Below are 22033 nucleotides of genomic sequence, written 5' to 3' on the forward strand. Positions count from 1 at the left end.
AAAAGCTCTGGAAGGTCTAAATGGACATTGTGTAGAAGGCCTTACATACTGGAGATTGTCCATAAATGTTGCAATAAATAAGCAAGAGAGAGTTGTGAGAAAACGTCCTTCTCTAAAGAGAAGGTGAGCCACTGAGAGCTCCCTGGAGCACAGTTCTATGCTGACTCACATGGGGTTGTCATGAGTCCGAATCAACATCACAAGAACTGGTTTGGTTTTGAGTTTCAATTCCCTTAGAAATTTGTAATGACAAATGGTGGTGGTGGTTATGTGCCGTGGAGTCAGTTCCGACTCATAGCGACCCTGTACAGGGTTTCCAAGGCTGTAAATCTTTACAGGAGCAGAAAGCCAAATCTTTCTCCTGCGGAACAACTGGTAGTTTCCAACTGCTGACTTTGTGGTTCCCAGTCCGATTGGTAACCACCACATTACCAGAGCTCCTTGTAATCACAGATAGGAACATTTATTAATTTCTTTCTCTATATAAGGCACAATTATGAATGTTTTATACAGATTAACTTATCATCTGTACAATTTCTTGATGTTGATTCTTTTATTCAATTTATCCTAGTACTGGACAGCAAACCACAAGGTCGGTGGTTCAAACCCACCAGCTGCTCCTTGGAAACACTATACAGACAGCATCGCTGTGAGTCTGAACCAACGTGACAGCACTTAAGAACAACAGCATTAGTAATTGATTCTGTGAGGAAACTTAAACACAGAGAGGTTAAAATGACTTCTCCAAGATCATCTGGCTAATGAGTAGAGAACCTGGGAATGTGGAGGAAGAAATGCTGGAATTAAAATCAGAGAAACACACTTGGAATCTTGATTCCGTCACCTATTAACTGTGTGATCTGGTGCAAGTGACTTAAACTCTCAACGTATTTGCCTCCTTGGAAAAACCGGGTTAATTCATCTACATCATAGAGTGGCTGTAAAAATTGGGTGAGTCTTAGAACTTTGTGTTTCCTGTAATTGAAGACTAGGTCAGTTGAATCAACCCTGTTGCTTAAAATAACTAAACATGCGGGATAATTTTTCTTTTTTTCTTCAGAAAAGTATCAAAAAGCAGATGAGATGGTAAGTATTTCTGACCTAAATCTAAGAGAAAGTAAGAATCCAGAGAAAGAAGAAGAGCGTTCAAAGCCACTTCCTGTGAAGGCATCTGCTGCTCTAGATCGTCCAAAACGCAGATTCAAGCTACAGTTCTGATGGATTCTTGGGTACGGGTAGACAAGGATCACAGGCTGGAAAAGCCAGGGGTTCCACAAATCACAGAACCAGAAGTAATGCTGCTCTGCGCACAATACTCGCACACAGACTGCTGGGAAGGCACTGGGTACTGAAAAGAGGAGAAGGAAAACCAATCCCTAAGAGATTGCACCCACAGGCTAGCTCTGGCTTAGCTGTGTAGGCTAAATCCACATCACTGGTGTGACTCAAAAAATAAAAAAACAAAAAACCCACAAGCTAGTAATTTTAAATGGCGCTTCATGGAGCGAATGGGAGAAAAGATGCAAAAACGGAGGTCAGCAAACAACAAAAGGAAACACACAGACTTGCGTGCACACTGTGTCATCTTTGCGCCAGTATTTCCTTCTATTACAGGCACCACAGTTGTTGTTGTTGTTGTCAGGTGCCATCGAGTTGGAACCGACTCATAGCGACCCCATGCACAGCAGAACGAAACAATGTCCGATCCTGGGCCAACCTCACTACCGCTGCCACACTTGAGTCCATCAATGATGCCACCTGGCTGATCCATCTCATTAGAGGTCTTCCTCTTTTTCTCTGACCCTCCACCTTACCCAGCATGACATCCTTCTCCAGCGACTTTTCTCTCCGAACAACGTGTCCAAAGTATGAGAGACGAAGCCTAGCCATCTTGGCCTCCAAGGAGCACTCTGGTTGCACTTCTTCCAAAATAGATCTATTGGTTCTTTTGGCAGTCCATGGCACTTTCAGTATTCTCCTCCAACACCACAACTCAAAGGCATCAATTCTTCTACGATCTTCCTTATACACTGTCCAGCTTTCGCATCCATATGAGGTCGACTGTATAATCTTCATGGTCCAGGCTCTGCCACTTAGTGGCTGCGTAACTTTGAGTAAGGCATCTCATCTCTGTCCATCCATTTTCCTCCTCTGAAAAAAAAAACGTGTAGGGAGCCATGTCCAACTTCCTCTGGCTTCACAATGGGGGAAAGATCATTAAATTAAAAATCAGCCTTGGGCTCATTGCTATGAAGCAGAGGTCAGACATGCCTCCACCCTACAGCCTACACTATTCTGACACCAACCATCTATCCTCTAGCTCTCTCAGGAGGATGTGAACCCACACTTCACACCTGAGTGCAACAATCCATCACAATGGCCACACAGAATGCATACCAACACCTACAATTATGGGGTGTATTAGGGAAGTGAACAGGGTACAATTCAAGATCACATACAGCACAGGATGCAACAATTCTCTGGTCAGAAACACCTTTTCTCTGCTCTACTGCAGACACACTTCCCTCTTGTCTTAGGCTTCCCAGACATGTGACCACTTGGCCTCTGCCCTGCTAGGGCAAATGTTGCAAAGCCCTTTTAGCCACGCTGTGAATGCTCCAAGGGCACATTGTGTAAGCCAGTCTCCTGTCTGTAGACACTCAGCTTTACTCCTTCCCTAAACCTAGGTACCTACAGCTGCTCCATTTCACCGCCTCAACTGCTGCCTCTGATGTTGCCGCTTTTCTAGGTAGGATCTCACATGCCACTCATGCTCTTCTTTCTTGATGGTCCTGGGATCATCCTTCATGTCTCTGAGATGGCGCTTTCTAAACCTAGCAAGAGGGTAAAACTAACCAATCCCAGCCTTAGAGTCCTGTACACCTTATTTGTGTGGTCCAAACCAATCACTTGGACTCCTGGTAGGATCAACACTGAACTGTGAACCCCAAGGTCAATGGTTCAAACCCACCAGTTGCTCCTCAGAAGTCCTATAGAGGATTGCTAGGACTCTGAACTGATTCAATGGCACTTAACAACAATCCTGCGGTGCAGTGAATTACTTAATTCTCTTTATCCTGAATAATCTTGTAACTCTTACACAATGATTAGGTGAAATTATGTAAATTAGTGCTTGTGGCCCACCCAGGGGATTGGAGAGTTTGCTGACAATTGAACTAAGATGCACAAAAATCATAGGTAGATAGGGGAACACTGAGATAAGTTTGCATGGGACAGAGGTCAATAGTGATGTATGCTGAAAAAATAAAAAATAAATCATATGAGTGTGAGGACACGTAAATAAAGAGTATGGAAACCTATCAAGGGGACTGATCAGTTTTTTTGTTTTGTTTTGTTTTGTTTTTAAGTGTTTTATTGTGAATTATATGATAGTTTACATGGGAGAACATTGGTTTTACATTCATTCTATTGTACATCGTATCATTGCCATGGTTACAATCCCCTCCATGCATCATCAACCGACCAAAGGGTATACCCTGCAAGCCTGCCCCCTACACTCTCCCCCTCCCCGCCCCAGTCTTCAGCACACAGTCGCTCTCCCTCTCTGGATCTAAGGTCTCCAGCTGCTCCATCGTAGGGACTGATCAGTTTTGCCATGTTGTTAGGCTTAAAAAAAGACCCAGTCCCAGAACAGAGCGGGAATCACACTACCAAGAAAAGAGAGTCACAAGTGGGGTGCATCCTTTGGACCCAGAGTTCCTGCACCGAGAACCTCTTGGACCCAGGAGACAGAGAAAGCTGTAGCACCAGAGAAGGAGCAAGGTGACCAGAAGTGACAGTAAGCACAGCATAGACACCACAGCAGCAGGCTGGCACCCGTCTCAGTCCACAGAGCAGAGCAGCTCCAGTGGCTGCTCCCACCTATGTAGCAAGAAAACTGAACACCTTCTGGCAGGTGGCTGGCTGGCAGCGTGGGGTGCCTCTGGGCACTTACTGGTAGAGCCAAAGAGCTTTGTCACACTTGCCCACGCAGGGCTGAGTGCACAAAGGCCTAAGGGTCTGAAAGAGAGGCCTGCTACAGAGCTAGCCAAGAAACTGTCCTGATCAAAGAACTATATCCTGAGTCATTCCTGATCCTGAACTGAAACCTGCTGTTGTTGGCATTGTTAGGTGCCTTTGAGTTGGTTCTGACTCATACTGACCCTGTATAGGGTTTTCCTAATAAATCCCTTAACCGTAAGTATGGTCTATGAGTTCTATGTTGCCATTGCATGTGGCTGGTGTCAGAACTGGTAAAAAAGTTGGAGGTATGTTTGACTTCTACCTCATAGGAATCAAATCAGGCTGATGCAGGTCTTGGTTCTCTCCTCTTACTTGTGAAGTTAGACAAGATCCACTGCCACGCCCACTATTGTTACACCACCAACTTTGTAGTGTTGCTGTGAAGCAAGTGAGGTTGTGCCATGCATGGGAAAGGGTCCATAACCAACGCCAAATGCTTCACCAATGTGAAGAGAAGCCACTAGTCCGTCCCGTGCTACAAAGTGCCTAGTTATGTTCTAGAAGTTCATTCTCACCACTCAATGGGACTTCTCTGAGACGAGTCTCCTTTATCCACTTTATAAACACAGCCAAACAAGGTGCTCTATGAGGGAAAAGCATTCCACCCAGAACTGGAGAGACACCTTTGTTCTGAGAGTTTGGCAAGTGACTGAGCTCCATTGCCGAGAAAGCCACCCTGGAGGGACGCTCTTGCTTTCCCCATGACTTGACTTGCTATGAGACATTCATGCTAACAAGTGGAGAGAATTGTGGGCTGCCCAGCTGGGTGTCCGAGAATCAAGGGAAACCTCTCCAGAAAGGCGTAGACTTGCAAACCAGCCCTGAATGCAAGAAAGCAACTATGGATAGATGGAGAGTATAAATAATTCATCCCAAACAGGAGATGTGTCAGACCCCGGGGGTGGGGTGTTGGAGGAAGCAGAGGGGACCACTTCCAAGTCGTTAAAGACTAGACTCTGAGTGCTGGATTTAGTGTGGTATATTCGTTCACTCTCTTTATTAATCTGGCTGAATTCCCCACCTCCCTCCTTTTATGGAGCCAGAGCAAGTTCAGAAGGGAGTAAGGCCATGGCAGTTTCGGTTGCTTTAGTCCATAAAGACCGTATTATTCAGCTAAGGACAAAGGTACGCATTCATGGAATTATATTAGCACTTGGAAGGAGTCCCTGGGTGGTACTAAGTAAAAGATTGGTGTTCAAGTCCACCTAGAGGCACTTCAGAGGGAAGGTCTGGATATCTACTTTTGGGGTGGAAATCATTTTACTGTGGTAAAATCCTATGTTTTACCACAATAAAATAAAATAAGATAAGGTTTCTTCCCAAAGAAAAGAAAAGAAACCCCGTGGAGCACAGTTATACTCTGGCACACATGCTGAGCTGCCACCTTCAGGACTAAGCTCATGGCAAGTAAGTTCTTGAACTTGGGAGAAATTTAGAAGACATCAATTTGAGCCTACTCAACAAGGAAGCAGAGACCCAAGATGAAGTGACACCCCATGAGCAAACAGTGAGTGGGACCAAATCCCAGGTGTCTTCACTTCCAAGCCAGGACTGGCGAACCCCACCCTCTCAGCCTCCTGGACAAGGGAACCTGAGCGTCCAGATGCTTTCATTGGCCAGGTGTGGTCCAAGAGCAGGTGGATGTGGGTCAGAAGTGCACGCTGCTAGTGAAACCAATGAGCACCACTCAGAAACAATTCATTTGGGAGCCTCCCACCCAGAAAGGCTGCAGGATAGCCATCACACACCTAAAGAAGGTTCAGGTTGGCATGCCGTGCATTAGCGTTGAAGCAGGGATCAGAAAGCATGCTCGCAAACAATTATCTTCTTCAAGCAGACTTCTCTTAGCTCTAATTTCTTCCAAGCTATCCTGGAGAGTAAAGCAAACAAAGACTTTGTTGACTAGGTATTTTAGCCCTTAACATTAGGGGCCCTTAACATTAGACCCTCCCCCTACCCCCAATGTTAAGGGCTAAAATGCCTTGTCAACAAAGTCTTTGCTTGCTTTACAGGCACATTTCATTTGGTATCCCATTTATTCCTGAAAACAGTCCTCTGAATTAGACAATTGTTCACAATTTACAATTGAGGAAATAACTTCCTCCAGAACATTCATTTAGTTAAGTGGTTGATAGTTCAGTGGTGGAATTCAATAGTTCAGTGGTGCACTTTCCATGAGCAAGATGTGGGTTCAGTTCCTGGCCAATGCACGTCAAGCCAGCCACAAGTCAGTGAGTGGAGGCTGGCGTGTTGCTGTGAGATTGGACACCTTTCAGTGGAGCTCCCTGAAGAAAGGCGTGGCCCTCTACTTCTAAAAGTCAAACCATGAAAAAACCCTGCGCATGGCTGTGGTAGAAGCCTGTTGTGCACAGTTAGGGAGTCAGCTCCACAGCAACTAGAAAATGGGTCAGAGACAAACAGGAAAGCCCCCAGTAAGATGGGCAATCACAGTGACAGGAGCAATGGATTCCAATGTAGCGCAGAATCGCACAGTGTTTCATTCTGTGTGTATAGTGTCACTGTGACTCGGTACCCACTCGAAGGACCTAACAACAACAACAACATAGCATTTTTATTTTATTTTGTTTAAGTGCCTTTGAGTCAGTTCTGAGGAGGGGCTGGATTTGAACCGCTGACCTTATGGTTAGCAGCACAGTGTTTATCCTACAGTGCCATACCAGGAGTCCGTAAATATAGCATTATTGTTGTTGTTAGGTGCCGTCAAGTCAGTTCCGACTCATAGAGACCTTACACAGGTTTCCAAGGAGCTGCCGGTGGGTTTGAACTTCCAACCTTGTGATTAGCAGTCCAGTCTTATCCTACAGTGTAACATCAGGACATAACAAGCAGATGGATATATGTTTCATTTCTAAGCAGTGCCCTGAAAATGTAACTGTAGTTTGGATATTCAAGAGAAAAATTAGTATACTGACCTCAGTTCTATAGTTTCGTCCCATTAAGTCTTCCTACTAGAAACTGTCTCAAACATTCAAATGCAGCAGAAGGTTAAACACTTCTTCCTACCTTGCCAACAGCACATTTGGGTTTAACCTAAAATCCTGTCTACTTTGGGCCACATACCTTTTGTGTGTTAGGGAGAAATAGTCTCTCAACTTCACCAAACCTCAAACTAATTTAAGATAACAATGGGTTAGTACTTACTGAGTGATTACTATGTGCTAGGCACTGGGCTAAGCCTTTTAAATTAATAACGTCACAACAACTACCCAAGGGAAGTACTGTCATTATCATTGCCCATATGTTTAGCTGGCTAAACTTCACACAGCTGGTAAGGGACAGAGCCATGCCCTGACCAGCCTGCCAAGACCCACACCCAGCTATAGGGAACAGCACAGAAGACAGTCTTATTAAGATGGTACTGTAGATCTGGGAGTCCTGGTGTAATGCTGTAGGTTAAGCATTGAATTGCTAACTGCAAGGTCAGCAGTTCAAACCCACCAGCCGCACCTCAGAAACCATATACAGGGTCTCTATGAATTAGGGTGTAGCACTGTCGGTTAACACGTTGGACTGCAAAATCAGTTTGAACGGCAAGGTTGTTAGTTCAAGCTCACCAGCTGCTCCTTAGAAACCGTATACAGAGTCGCTATGGGTCGGAACCGACTCAATGGCACATAACAACAACACCAGCAGCAACATAACACTTAAAAACAACAACTATAGGTCCTGGGGCTGAAACTGCAGACCAATGTCCAGAGGCAGGGGCTCATCTTTGGATGTGAAGGTAGACAGCCGGTAAGAGGTGGCCCCCTTATTTATTCTGTGCTGCCAGGGGACATCTGCTAGGATTCCAGTTTTAGTTCAATGTCACCCTATACAGAGACATGAACCTCGCTCTACGAAATACCAGAAAGTTCAGACTTAAACTATAATCATAGTGATGATTCCCATCTTGGGGTGGAATTTCAACTCTTGTTTCAACCAGTCAGTTTGGGAAGGCTGTTTTGATTGGTGTTACCAGTACCAGTATAGGCAACGACAGTGACTTCTGACTGACCTCATTTTATTGCCCAAGAACTTCTTGTGTAGCTATCTCATTACCTGCACGCAATGTCTTCCTAGTGTGTAGATAAGTCAGTGAGGTCTCCATGCCACATGCAGGATGTTTTATCACGCTTCGGAGGCTCTGCAGGGCCCTTCTCCCAGTACATCAATGGACTTCTTACCTTTTTGTATCCAACCTCAGGTCACTCCTGCATGCTTGAGCTTGGTATTTGGTGAACACAACATTCTTTTGTTTCTGAGCGTTTTAAATGACTTGTTTTGTCTGTTTTATTCCCCCTAATTAGGCCAAAATGAAGAGAAAGATGATGTTTTCTGCTCCTGCAAAGATTTACAGCCTCGGAAACCCTACACAGGGTTGCTCTGTAGCTAGGATTGGGACCGACTCGATGACATTTAACAACAACATTTACGTCAGAAGCTTCTCCAGGACAAGGATCAGACATTGTAATTATTTGGTTCCGCACTCATATCATGGTGATGGTGGTGTTGTACCATGGAGTCAGTTCCGACTCAATAGTGATCCTGTATAGGGTTTCTGAGGCTGTCAATCTTGATGGGAGCAGAAAGTCTCATCTTTCTCCCTCAGTCTCCAAAATAAAGAAAGCACATCATTTGAGGAAAAAAAGAGAAGAATAAGGCATATGTCTGGGCAGTCCAGTCCTCAGAAAAATGGATAATTCTCTGGGTAAATCATGTGAGTTTCTTAACTGTCAACCAGATTTTATCCAGGTACTAATTAGGAGTCCTGGTGTGGCGCTTTGGATTAATGCTCCAGACTGAAAAGCTGTTTGATCTGCAAGGTTGGCAGTTCAAGCTCACCAGCTGCTCTGCGAAAACCCTATACAAGGTTACTATGGGTCGGAACCGACTTGAAAGCACTTAACAACAACAAGAACAATTACCTTTGTAATTGTAACAAAGAACTAAGATTCAATGAAGGCTTACTACTTGAGAGGCTCCTTACACACTCACCATTCCAAAACCAAAAGTAGCAATACATGCTTTTCCCATTGTTGTTGTTTTTACATGCCATCCAGTCAGTTTCGACCCTGTATAAGGTTTCTAAAGCTGTAAATCTTTATGGAAATAGAAAGCCTCATCTTTCTCACATGTACTGACTGGTGGATTCGAACTGCTGAACTTGAGGTTAGCAGCCCATCATGTAACGCCACTATTCCATCAGAACTTCTTGGGTCCCTTTACAGAAGTGAGGAATACGATGCTGGGATATTAAGTAATTTTCCCTGGGTCTTCTAGTTAACAAGTAACAGGGCCTAGATTCAAAACCAAGTCTCATTCCCAAACCCATGACTTTTCCACTTAATTCCACAGCCCTCAGCTCCACCCTGGGGTTCACTTGCCCATCCCTTTGCATTCCTTTTCTTTTTGTTTGAAAGTTTCATCTGCAAGTTGCATAACGTGGACTCCAGGGGCTCCAGATAATGACCTTATGGGAAAAGGGAGCAGAGAAATGGAAAACATGAAAACAAAAATCCAGCTACCTGCCACCGTTTTCCTGAACCCCTGCTGTGTGCCAAGTTGTGTGCTCCTTTACCAGTGGTCACTTCCACCAAGATCAGCCCCAGGACCACCCAACACCAAAAGCACATGCCTGAGTGCCTCTGGGAAAACAGTGAGGTTCTACTGAAGTAGCTGGTTCTGTTTTCCGAATTTAGTATGTTGTCAAGCACATCGGGTCATGTGTTAGTTTGCACAGAACAAGACTGTAAAAGCCGTGAACTTCTGTGATAGTGCTCAACGAAGCCCCAGAGGAAACTTCAGGACTCAAACCACACATGCTGCCTGCCTTGAGGTGGGAGGACAGGATGAGGAGGGGTTGAAAGCCTGGGAGTGTGCCTCGCATACTTCTGTGTGGTGACAGCTGACCCAGAAACCAACAGTCCCACTAAGCAAAACTAAACTGTTTGCAGCAGACCATTTCTCAGAGAGAAGTCAACCTCAACCACCATTTGGATTTGGTACAGCACTGGATCAACATTGCATACAATGGTATAAAAAGAAACGATTTTAAAATCCAAGTCAATAGATCTGTTGCGTTCTCCACTTAGTCACTCATTTCCTTCCAGTCACACCCGAGTTTCCTCTGGGCTCTGCACCTCCTTGCAGTTGGCCGATGGACTGGGACTTGAATCTAGGTAGATGACTCAGGCCCAGCCTATCAGAGCAACGCAAGCTTGGCCAATCAGTGCTTCGAAGTCCCCATCATGGTAATATGTTTGTAGGAACCTGCAGCCTAATGAGATGCAACTAACTTGTGCTTGGATTGCTTGTTTGCACAGAAACATCCGCTCCTTCTTGACTTGAACCTGGCAGAGATCCAACCTCTGTGTACAAACAACAACAGAAGCTAAAGAATAAGTCGCCACAGAGAAAAGCAGAGAGAAGAAATAAAGAAGGGTGTGTCCTAATATGTCATTGTTTGTTCCTGAACCCAGCCTGGTCTTGACTTTTCAATTCCCTGACTTAATAAATCCCATTTTTTGCTTAAGCCAATTTGTGTCTACTTGGTGTTGCAAGAGACAATCTGACATAATGGCTTAAAAAAAAAAAAAAAAAAAAAAGTCTCCCTCACATCTTTCATGGCATTTTAATAGAACTTACCTTTTTCATGCCTTTGCGTTTTCCTTCTCAGTAAAGCTTTTTCTGACCACTCAGTCTTAAGTTGTGACTATTTCCAACCCAGTGCTCCCTGTCCCCATCCCCTGCTTCATTTTTTCCTTAATCACTTTATAGTGTGTTACTTATTTTATTAATTTGTTTTATTCTTTTTCTCTCTTGTCCCTGGAAAGGAAGTCTTTGGGGCAGTGATTTTTTTTGCCTGATTTATTCACTGCTATCTCACATTGCCAGAGTCCTGGTGTGGCGCTGTGGGTTAATGCACTGGATTGCAAAGTCACTCGAGCCGTAAAGTTGGCAGTTCAAGTTCATCAGTCGTACCTCATAAACCCTATACAGGGTTGCTATGGGTTGGAACCAACTTGATGGCACTTCCCAACAACAACAACAATATCACATTGCCTGTGTTCCTGGTATGGAGTTGCGGGATAATGTGTTGGACCACAAGGTCAGTTTGAACTGCAAGGCCAGCAGTTCAAACCCACCGGTTACTCTTTGGAAACCTTAAACAGGGTCACTATGGGTCGGAACTGACTTGGCAGCACTAAACAACAACAACAACACAACATCACATTGCCTATATGTTGTTGTTGTTGTTGTTAGGCATCATCAAGTCAGTTCCAACTCATAGTGACCCGATGCATGTCAGCATGAAACCCTGCCTGGTGCTGTGCCATCCTCACAACTGTATCATGTTTGAAGCCACTGTGTCAGTTACCTACCTTATTGCTAGCCTTCCTCATTTCAGTGACCATCTATTTGATGAAGCATGATGTCCCTGTCCAAAGACTGGCCCTCCTGATAACATGTCCAATGTATGTGAGACACACTCTCTCCATCGTGGCTACAAAGGACCATTCTGGTTGTACTTCTTCCAAGACAGATCTGTTTGTTCTTTTGGTAGTTTATGGCACTTTCAGTATTCTTTGCCAACACCGTAGCTCAAATGCAAAAGTTCTTCTCCAGTCTTCCTTATTCATTATTCAGCTTTCACATGCATATGAGGCAATTGAAAATACCCTGGCTTGGGTCAGGTGTACCTTAATCCTCAAAGTGACATCTTTGCCTTTTAACGCTCTAAATAGTTATTTTACAGTATATTTGTCCAATGTGAATATATCATTTGATTTACTGACTGCTGCTTCCATGAGAATTGATTGTGGATCCAAGTAAAATGAAATCCTTGACAACTTTAGCTTTCTCTTCATTTATCATGATGTTGTTTATTGGTCCAGTTGTGAGGATTTTTGTTTTCTTAACACTGAGTTGTAAATACTGAAGGCTATATAGTCTTTGATCTTTATCAGTAAGTGTTTCAAGTCCTTTTTGCTTTCAGCAAGCAAGGTTGTATCATCTGCATATTGCAGGTTTTCAGTGAGTCTTCCTCCAATCTTGATGCCATGTTCTTCTTCATGCAGTCTAAGGCTTATATTATTTGCTCAGCATTGTTGTTGTTAAGTGCCATCCAGTCAATCCCAACTCCTAGTGACGGTGGGTATTATAGGGTTTTGGAGGCTTTAAATCTTCATGGGACCAGAAACTCTCATTTTTCTCCCACAGAGCAGCTGGTGGGCTTGAACCAGGGACTTTGTGGTTTGCAGACTAGTGCTTATCATATGGAACCACAATGCTCCCATTTGCTCAGAATATACATTGAATAAATATGGTGAAAGGATATCACCTTGACAAACACCTTTCCTGATTTTAAACAGAAAATACTCAAGGAATATTGGTTTGGTCAGCTCATGACTATTTGGACTAGCAATATAAAAGGGATTCCTGATACATCAACTTCTTTTCAGGACCGCTGGATTCAGACAAGGAGCCATGCTGGAGCATTGATGTTAGAACCCCTCAGTCACTCCACTGGAAATAGATAAGGCAGTCTGTTTTCATAAAGGTTTACAGCCTCAGAAACTCTATGGCACAGTTGTACTCTGGATTTTAGGATTGTTATGAGATGGAATCAATTCAACAGCAGTGGCTGGATTAGATTCAGACAGATTTATGGGTGAATCTAGGCTCTACCAACAACTTGTTACTTGTTACCATTCAATGTACTTAATCTCATTGAGATTCCACTTCCTTAGCTAAAAACAGAGTGTAAGGATTCTAATCTCAGAATTTTGTAAAACTAGATTACATGCAAAACACCCAGCACTTGTTTGTCATGTTGTAGACTTCTATTAGGAGTTACTTCCATAGAAGGTGACCAATTAGATTCAGAAAGAGCACTCACTAAAGTGAGAGGTCAGGAGAGCTCACTCATCTTTTCTGAATCCTTCATGGCCCAGGAACAGCCAAGGATATCTGCTTGGTTTGGTGTGTAAGCCCGTATTCTGGCCCATAGGTAAGACCACCTAGCGTCTTCTGGTTTTCAAATGACTGATCCAAGAAAGAAGAAGAATTTCAGAGGGCACGGAAATTCTGGAAGGACACAGAGATTGTTGAGAAACTAGCAACTGAGCTGCCCCTCTTTGTTAATCGCATTTAATGAACTCTTTTAGTATTTTAGTTCCTACATATACAGGTTTATTCCAATCAAAGCATGTTTCCCCTTTGGAACTGGGAACAATTTTTTTTAAATAGCCCCAATATCTTTGACCTATTAAAGTAGATGTAAGTCCTGGTGTGACACTGTAGGATAAGCACTGGACTGCAAGGTCAGTTTGCACTGTGGGGTGGGTGGTTCAACTCACCGGCTGCTCCTTAGAAATCCTATACAGGGCTCTATGAGTCAGCATCAACTCAACATAACAATACATATATTTTTTAAATTCTAAGTTCAAAGCACTTTAGGCACTGTGTGGGGTACCCCTGAATCTTTATCAGCACTACAATCATTGCGTAGGTACACAAACCAGACTCAGGGAGATGAATCAGCTTGTTCACTAGTTCCCAGCTAATCAGTAAGCTAAATGGGGCCTAGCAGTCTCTGCTCTTCCCAAGACATTCTCACCTTTGATCCATCTCTTTTTGTCTTATTTATAATCTTTGTCTTACCCTCGTAACCTGGATTATGTTTAATATTTTTCAAAACACTAAATTGTTTCATTTTTACTTAGATAAGTTTACCTTTTCTTCTTAAGCAAGAGAGGTGAAACTATGGCTTTGATGTGATTGGTATATATGAGGGGGCTTCAGAAAGTTCATGGAAAAGTGTCATTCTTTTCATTTCATTTTTACATGAATTTTTTGAAGTCTCCTTGTATGTACACAGACTCATTCACATGAAGGTAAGTAAAAAAATATTTCTACTAGTATTCAAGAGTCCTGTGGGTTAATGCAATGGACAGCAAAGTCAGTTTAAACTGCAAGGTGAGCAGTTCAAGCTCACCAGTTGCTCCTTGGAAACCCTATACAGGGTTGCTATGGGTCGGAGCCCAACTCAACAGCACTTAACAACAACAACAACTGGTATTCTAGTTCGTACACACATGGGTTTGTGTGCATACACACACATAAAATATTGCTACTGGGATTCTAGTTCATACACTGGTTTATATGTACACACATTTGTCAAAAATATTGCTAGGGGGGTTCTAGTTCATATACTGGGTTATATACACACACATTTGTCAAAAATATTGCTACTGGGGTTCTAGTTCATACACTGGTTTATATACACACACATTTGTCAAAAATATTGCTGGTGGGGTTCTAGTTCATACATATACAGGTTTATTCCCATCAAAGCATGTCTCTGTAATCTATAGATGACTGCAGGCATATCTCTCAGTCCTTGCCTTAGTTATATTGTTGTCGTTGTGTCTCTGAGTCTGTTCCAACTCATAGCGACACTGTATACAGTTCCCAAAGACTGAATGACCTTGCAGTTAGCAGTCCAGTGCTTATCCTACAGTGCCACACACATTAGGGAACTTTCAGAAAAAGAACACTTCTTGTGCCATAGAAAAAAACAATCTTGAAGTCCAGGCTAATATTAAATTTTTAACAAAACTAAAATAGACATCTTCCCAAATCATTGAAACTTTGCAAAAAGTTTTGGGAATGCTGCTCAAATAAAACAAGGGTTTTTAGAAAAATCAAGTAGTTTATTTAAGACCTTAAAGATGAGCCAAGGGAGGGAAGACTGTGAAGCTCAGTTAGAGAAAACGCTCTGGCAGAAATCCCGAAGCTGATGGAAGAAGACCGTAGAATTACCATCCGATAGCTACTGACATTGAGATCTCATATGCTTTGGTACCTTCAGTTTCAGGCGTGCATCTTGGCCTCAGCAAGCTTTCATATTAATGTTGTTGTTGTTAAGTACCATCAAGTCAGCGCCAACCCATAGTGACCCTGTTTAGGGTTTCAGAGGAGCAGCTGGTGAGTTTGATGTGTGCACAAAGATCAGCTAGCTGAACGAGCAGATCCTGTCATTAGTCTTTTAAATAAGCTAATGGAGTCCTGATGTGGTGCTGTGCGTTAATGTGCTAGACTACAAGGTCAGTTTGAACCACAGGTCAGCAGCTCAAGCTCACCAGTCGCTTCTTGGAAACCCTATACAGGATCGCTATGGGTCAAAACCAACTCGAAGGCACTTAACAACAATAACAACAACAATGAAGTCCTGGTGTGGTGCTGTGTGTTAATGCGTTGGACTGTAAGGTCATTTGAACTGCAAAGTAGGCAGTTCAGTCTCACCAGCCACTCCTCAGAAACCCTGTACAGGGTCACTATGGGTCAGAACCAACTTGACGACACTTAACAACAACAATAAAGATTAATTTATTGAACAAATTGTAACCAGGGATGTCCTGAACTTACCACTACAATACAGAGAGTGAGGTCCAATTAAAAGAGTGGATTCTGAGGGCTTCTGGTGGGTGAGGAAAATTGCAAGAAATTGTTTCCCATCATGATAATTATTCTGCTCAGTATTCGAGGGTAGCAAGGGCTGTCTTACTAGAATTTTGTTGGGAAACCTCACTCCAACCCCGATCTTGTCCCTTCAGACTTCCTTTTCTTCCTCAAACTCAAATAGCATTTAAAAGGAATGGGATTTGACCCCCTTCAAGAAGCCCAAACTGCTGTTTTAACATGGTGCAAATCGAAGAGCACAGAATTCTTTTATTGTTGTTGTTAGGTACCATCGAGTCAGTACCGACCCATAGCAACACTATGCACAAGAGAACGAAACACTGCCCGGTCCTGGGCCAACCTCACAATTGTTGTCAAGCTTGAGCCCATTGATGCTGCCACTTTGCCAATCCATCTTGTTGGGGGGTCTTTCTCTTTTTCTCTGACCCTCCACCTTAACAAACATGATATCCTTTTCCAATGACTGGTCCCTCCAGACAATATGTCCAAAGTATGAGAGACTAAGTTTGGCCATCCTGGCCTCCAAGGAGCACTCTGGCTGCACTTCTTCCAACTGAGATCTGTTTGTTCTTTTGGCAGTCCATGGCACTTTCAACATTCTCCTCCAACACCATAACTCAGAAGCATCAATTCCTCTATGGTGTTCACTGTCCAGCTTTCACATTCATATAAGGTTACTGAAAATACCATGGCTTGGGTCAGGCACACCATAGTCCTCAAACTGACATCTTCACTCTTCAACACTTTAAAAAGGTCTTGTGCAGCAGATTTGCCTAATGCAATACGTCATTTGATTTCTTGACTGCCGTTTCCATGAGTGTTGATAGTTGGTCCAAGAAGAATGAAGTCCTTGACAACTTCGATCTTTTCTCTGTTGATAAGAATGCTGTTTATTGGTCCAGTGGTGAGGATTTTTGTTTTCTTTACATTGAGATGCAATCCATACTGAAGACTATGCTCTTTGATCTTCAATTCTTTAGTTGTTGTTGTGAAGTGCCGTCGAGTCGGTTCCGACCCATAGCGACGCTGTATAGGGTTTCCGAGGAGCAGCTGGTGAGATTGAACTGCCGACCTTGCAGTTCAAACAGCTTTACAGTCTGGCATATTAAACCACAGTGCCACACCAGGACTCAGGGGAGGGTTAAAGAGATGAATATACTGCCTTCAGATGTGTGTCAACCTAGATGGGGGATATGTTAAGAAATAATAGCTTTGCAGTTCCATATTTTTGTTTACTAACAGTTTCTATGATTTTGTAGCAATATTTTTTTACTTGCCCTGGTGTCACCAGTGTGTAATATACATTAGGATAATTATGTAACTATCCATTTTCTGATTTATAAATGTTTGAGTACTAGCTCAGATATTTGATTTCTTAGCAGTGCTGTGAATATTCAGCCTCTGGAAAACCTTTTGCAATTTCTAGAAGTTAACTTATAGTTAATTGAGAAGCACTCTTTGATGCCCCAGCATGGATGTTGTTCCTTTACTCTGGTCCTCCACATAATGCTAGCTAGAACTCTTTGTTTAAATGTTTGTCTATCGTCCTTTGTGCTTCTCAGTTAACTAAAGTTAACTATAAGGTAGATAGTTCACCGGAAAATATTGCTTGCTGCTGTTTCAGGGTTCTAAAGCTAACACTCTCTGGGTTTCTTTGGGTTTTAAAAAGACCACTCTCCAATCAAGGAGTATCAACCATCTCTGAAAGCAAAAATACAATAGTGACCCTAAGTATTTTGAGTAGCAACAATGTTATTACAAGAGAGGTGGCTGGACTTGCAAGAGGTCTTCCTTCTAGTGGGGGGACCCAGTCCTTTAGATCAATACATTTCAATTTTCCATTTTCAACAGGCATATCATAATAGTTACATTGCAAAAAATGTTATAAGCAGAAGTTGAATAAAAACCTTTGAATGTTGTTCACAACTATAAGCAGACTAATACCAAATCATGTTTAAATAAGGTTTCAATAGGGCACGATGATGAAACACAGGCAATAAAGTTAATTAGGCTTCTTATATACCCAGGGAACAAACCCCTTAAATTAAACAGCAGTCAGTTGACTCCATCCTCACGATACCAATGAAATTCTCTCTTCTTGGGTTTTAACTGGTTGATTTCACAATTGGTTTTTGCAGTAATCTCAAGAGAGGAGTCTTTTGTTCTAAACAAGTGAAAGAACAATTCCGTAAGTGCTAAAGCAAGACAGACATTATTTACTCATGTAGCCCACACCCACTGGATGAATGCCAAGTTCCGAGGAAATCTAATAAACTGTGGTCCCTGCCTTCAGGTAGCTTACAGTATAGTGGGGGAAACAAACACTTAAACAAAGGACGATAGACAAACATTTAAACAAAGAGTTCTATCTAACACTATGTGGAGGACCAGAGTAAAGGAACAACATCCACGCTGGGGCATCAAAGAGTGCTTCTCAGTGAGGCAAAGGAGACGCTTGGTAAGTTTTTAAGGAAGAAGAAGAGTTTGTGGCGTCCCTATGTGGTACAAAGGGTTAGCACACTAAGCTGTTAACTGAAATGTTGGAGGTTCCTGTCCGTGCAGAGGTGACTCCAAACAAAGGCTTGATGATCTACTTCCAAAAATTCAACCATTGAAACCCCTCTGGAGCACAATTTCCACAGATGCCCATGGAGTTTTCAGAGCCGAGTCTACAGCAACTGGTTTGTTTTTAAAATAATTTTTTTAGGAGTGAGTGGTGAGGCAATCCTCGGCAGAAGACTCAAATCATACACTGGAGAGTGACTTAATGAGTAGAAATATGATGAATCAAGTCATTCCGTTTGGCTTAAGTGAAGGTTGCTGGGAAGAAATTGATGACAAACCAAATTAATCCACCCTGAGAGGTAGAGGAAGCCTTCAGAAGGTTTTGAGCAGTGGACATTTGGGGTTCTCAACAGGACTGACTGACAAGTGTACCTTGTGAAAGCCGTTAGCCTCCATGCTGGTGATTTTCCCTGGATGCCTTTGGTACATGAGCAACAGCTGTTATCTCTAACTGCTGGAACCAGGGTCTCTCTGGCATGGAATCCGGGCAACTGTAATTACAGATAATAGGCTTCAATTTGCCTGTCAAGAATCTGCACAGTTGACTCTGTCACTGGAATTTGAATCTCTTATGTTTTATTTATGCATCAAATTCAGACTGTAGAAGAAGCAGAAGTCAAGCTGGCCTCCCATGGACTTTGGAAATAGCTACAAGTTGTGCGGAAGCAGTGGTCTTTTCGTGCAGGGTAAGGTTGCTCTGAGCAAGCCTTCTCCCACTGAAAAGATTTAGAATCAGCTTTCTCAGGCACCAGGTCTAGGAAGCTAAGGAAAACTTGATGTTACGGTGATGCCGTGGTATTCAAAGCTCTGTGTCCATTCAAAGCACTGTGCCCATTCAGAGTCTGGTCTATAACTCCAACTTGACCCTTATTGCATGCAGTTACTTGTTTAAAAAAGGGGGCGTGGCTTCTATTTTAATATCTCAGGTTTACTTAAAAGAACTTTGGTAGCATAGTGGATTATGAGCTGAGCTGCTAACTGCAAAGCCAGCAGTTCAAATGTACCAGCCACTTCAAGGGAGAATGACGAGGTTTTCTGCTCCCATAAAGATTCACAGCCTCAGAAATCCATACAGTGTCCCTATGAGTCAGAACCCACTCCACAGTACACCACCACCACCAGGTTTACTTAGGGCTTCATCTTCCAGGATCAGGGTTCGTTACTGCTTACATTCTTTACTTGCCTTTGGGTCCAGGGTCAAACCGATTCTCTTCCCTACCATTCCTGGTTTTGTCTTCCAATCTGACTTAGTACTGACCCCTCTGGCCTTTCTACTTACCACTTAACAAACATTTCTATCAGAACTTGACTATATGCTAGGCATTGTTCTAAATGCTTTATACATATTGATTCATTTCTTATAGCCAAATGATACTACAAGTTCACATTGTTGTTGTGGTTAAGTGCTGTCAAGTCAGTGCTGACTCATAGTTTCCAAGGAGCAGCTGGTGAGCTTGAACCACCGACCATGGGATTCAAACCAACCTTGCAGTCCAGTGCATTAACCTGCAGCGTTACACCAGGACTCCATAAGAACACATTAGTAAATTATTATTATACTCTTTGTTAGTGTTGTTGTTGTTAGGTGCCATCGAGTTGGTACCAACTCATAGCGACCCTATGCACTAGCATAGTGGTTATGGATGGGGCTGCTCATCTCAAGATCAGCAGTTTAAAACTACCAGTCATTTGACATAAAGACTTACAGCCTTGGAAACCCTATGCATGGTTACTATGAGTTGGAATCTACTCCATGGCACACCACTACCACCACCACCACGCTTCCAAGACCAGTGATTATGGATACAAATAAAATGTAATGCTTGATACTCTTTGTACAGAGGGAAAAATTGGTGAGGCAGACACTAATGCAGCTGAAATTTGATTCCACGCACTCGTGCCCCAAAGTCTATGCCGAATTACACTCAAACTTGATAGATTTCGGTTTGCCTCTCTTTACACATCTAAGATCATTTCTTTTACTAAGCGCCATATTTGGTCTAGGCACTTTGCATGTGTGGACTCCTCTAATAACCCAAGTCACAATGATTCAAGAAAGTTGCCCCAGATGATTCTATTAATAAGTGGGGAGAGTCCTGAGGCAGAAAGCCAGAGCTCCTTACCCCCAGTTCCTGGTGTGGCACTATAGGATCAGCAGTGGGCTGCTAACCACAAGATTGGTGGTACAAATCCACCAGCTGCTACTGGGAAGTCCTATACAGGATCGCGATAAGTTGGAACCTACTCAACAGCACTTGACAACAACAGCTGTGGTCTCCTTGGCTTCTGTTTATTGCCTGATTCTTTTCTGTACTGATCGCTTTGGGAAATTTCCCAATGTAAGTCAGTCCCTGAAATTCAACCACAATGACAGGCCGTTAGATAGACCCCCATGTGCCATTCAGGGGAAGTTATTGTTGTGAAGTGCCATCGAGTCAGTTCCAACCCATAACGACCCTGTAGAGGGTTTCCAAGGAGCAGCTGGTGAGCTTGAACCGCCGACCTTGCAGTTCAAGTGGCTTTGCAGTCTGGCGCATTAACCCACAGCGCCACACCAGGACTCTATTCAGGGGGAGTAATAGGCCACAATTTCAGAGGAATGCAATTTAAACTTTCAGTCTACCCGAGAGGCAACCATCTCACAGCTTAAAAGGGCCTCTCAATAAAATAGCTTTAACAATAATATTTGTCATTTATTCCATGTCATTTAATTCTTGGTGGTGGAGTCCTGGTGTGGCACTGAGGGTTAATGCGCTGGACTGCAAGGTCAGTTTGAATTGCAGGGTTGGCAGTTCAAGCTCACCAGCTGCTCCTCAGAAACCCCATACAGGGTCACTATGAGTCAGAACTGACTCGATGGCACTTAACAACAACAACAATGCACTAAACACTGTACTTCAAACCAGAAGGTTGGTGGTTGGAGCCCACCAGCTGCTTCCTGGGAGACATATAAGGCTTTCTCCTCCCGCAAAGATTTAAAGCTTTAGAAACCCTTTATGGGGTTGCTATAAGTCAGAGCTGAACACGTGACACTTAACAGCAACAATGTGCCAGGCACTTTGCATACATTATTCCTAATCATCGTGACAACCCAACAAGGCAAATATTATTACTATCTTAAAATCATCAAAGACAGAAACTGAGGGCCAAAGTTAAATAACATGTCTAAATTCACACAATTATTCAGATATGCTGACTCCAAAATCTACACTCTTTTTACTACGCCTGGCTTCCTCTTATGTAAACTGGATCCAGGATAAGCCTCTCCGAGGGCTTAGTGAAAATACAGAGGACAGAGGCGAAGAGGCTTGGGTTGGGTTCAGAACATTTCTTGCTTTTTCCCATCCTATCTCCTAGTCTCCCTTCTTCCTTGTCTCCCTTTTCTCAGTTTTTTTTTTAAAAAATCAACAACGATATAATGAATAACAAAGTTAGCAAAAGTCCTCAATTTCAACCTCTTGTCATATTTAAAGGCTAAGTTCCTTTCACACACCATTATACCTGCTGACAATAATGCCCCAGCCCTGTGTGAGTCAGCCGAGAAAAGGCAACAGAGGACAGCGCCTGGCGCTCGGTTAAGCCCAGAACTATGAGTCAGAGAAGTCTCAGAACACCCTCCCTGTCAGGTGGCGTCACTAAGGGAGTCGGAGGAGGGGTAGGGGGAGGAGCTGCATCAAGTGACACTGTCTGATGAGAGGACACTAAAATGCCTGCCTATGAAATTTTTTTGTCACATGGTGTTTCAGCAGAAATGTATTCTTTTTATAAAAATATCCCTGTAATTGGTTATAACAACAAAACCCTTTAAACCCAGATTACTTGTATCAATAAACCTACAAAGTGAATTTACTTTTCAAAACTTCTAATGTGCTCTTTGCATGCCTATGAGACAACTGAAGGAGGAAGATTGAATTACCGTGTTGGTGAAGACTATAGAACAGTATCATGGCCTGCCAAA

Source organism: Chrysochloris asiatica, unplaced genomic scaffold (genome assembly GCF_000296735.1).
Source record: "Chrysochloris asiatica unplaced genomic scaffold, ChrAsi1.0 scaffold00101, whole genome shotgun sequence".
Classification (NCBI taxonomy): Eukaryota; Metazoa; Chordata; class Mammalia; order Afrosoricida; family Chrysochloridae; genus Chrysochloris; species Chrysochloris asiatica.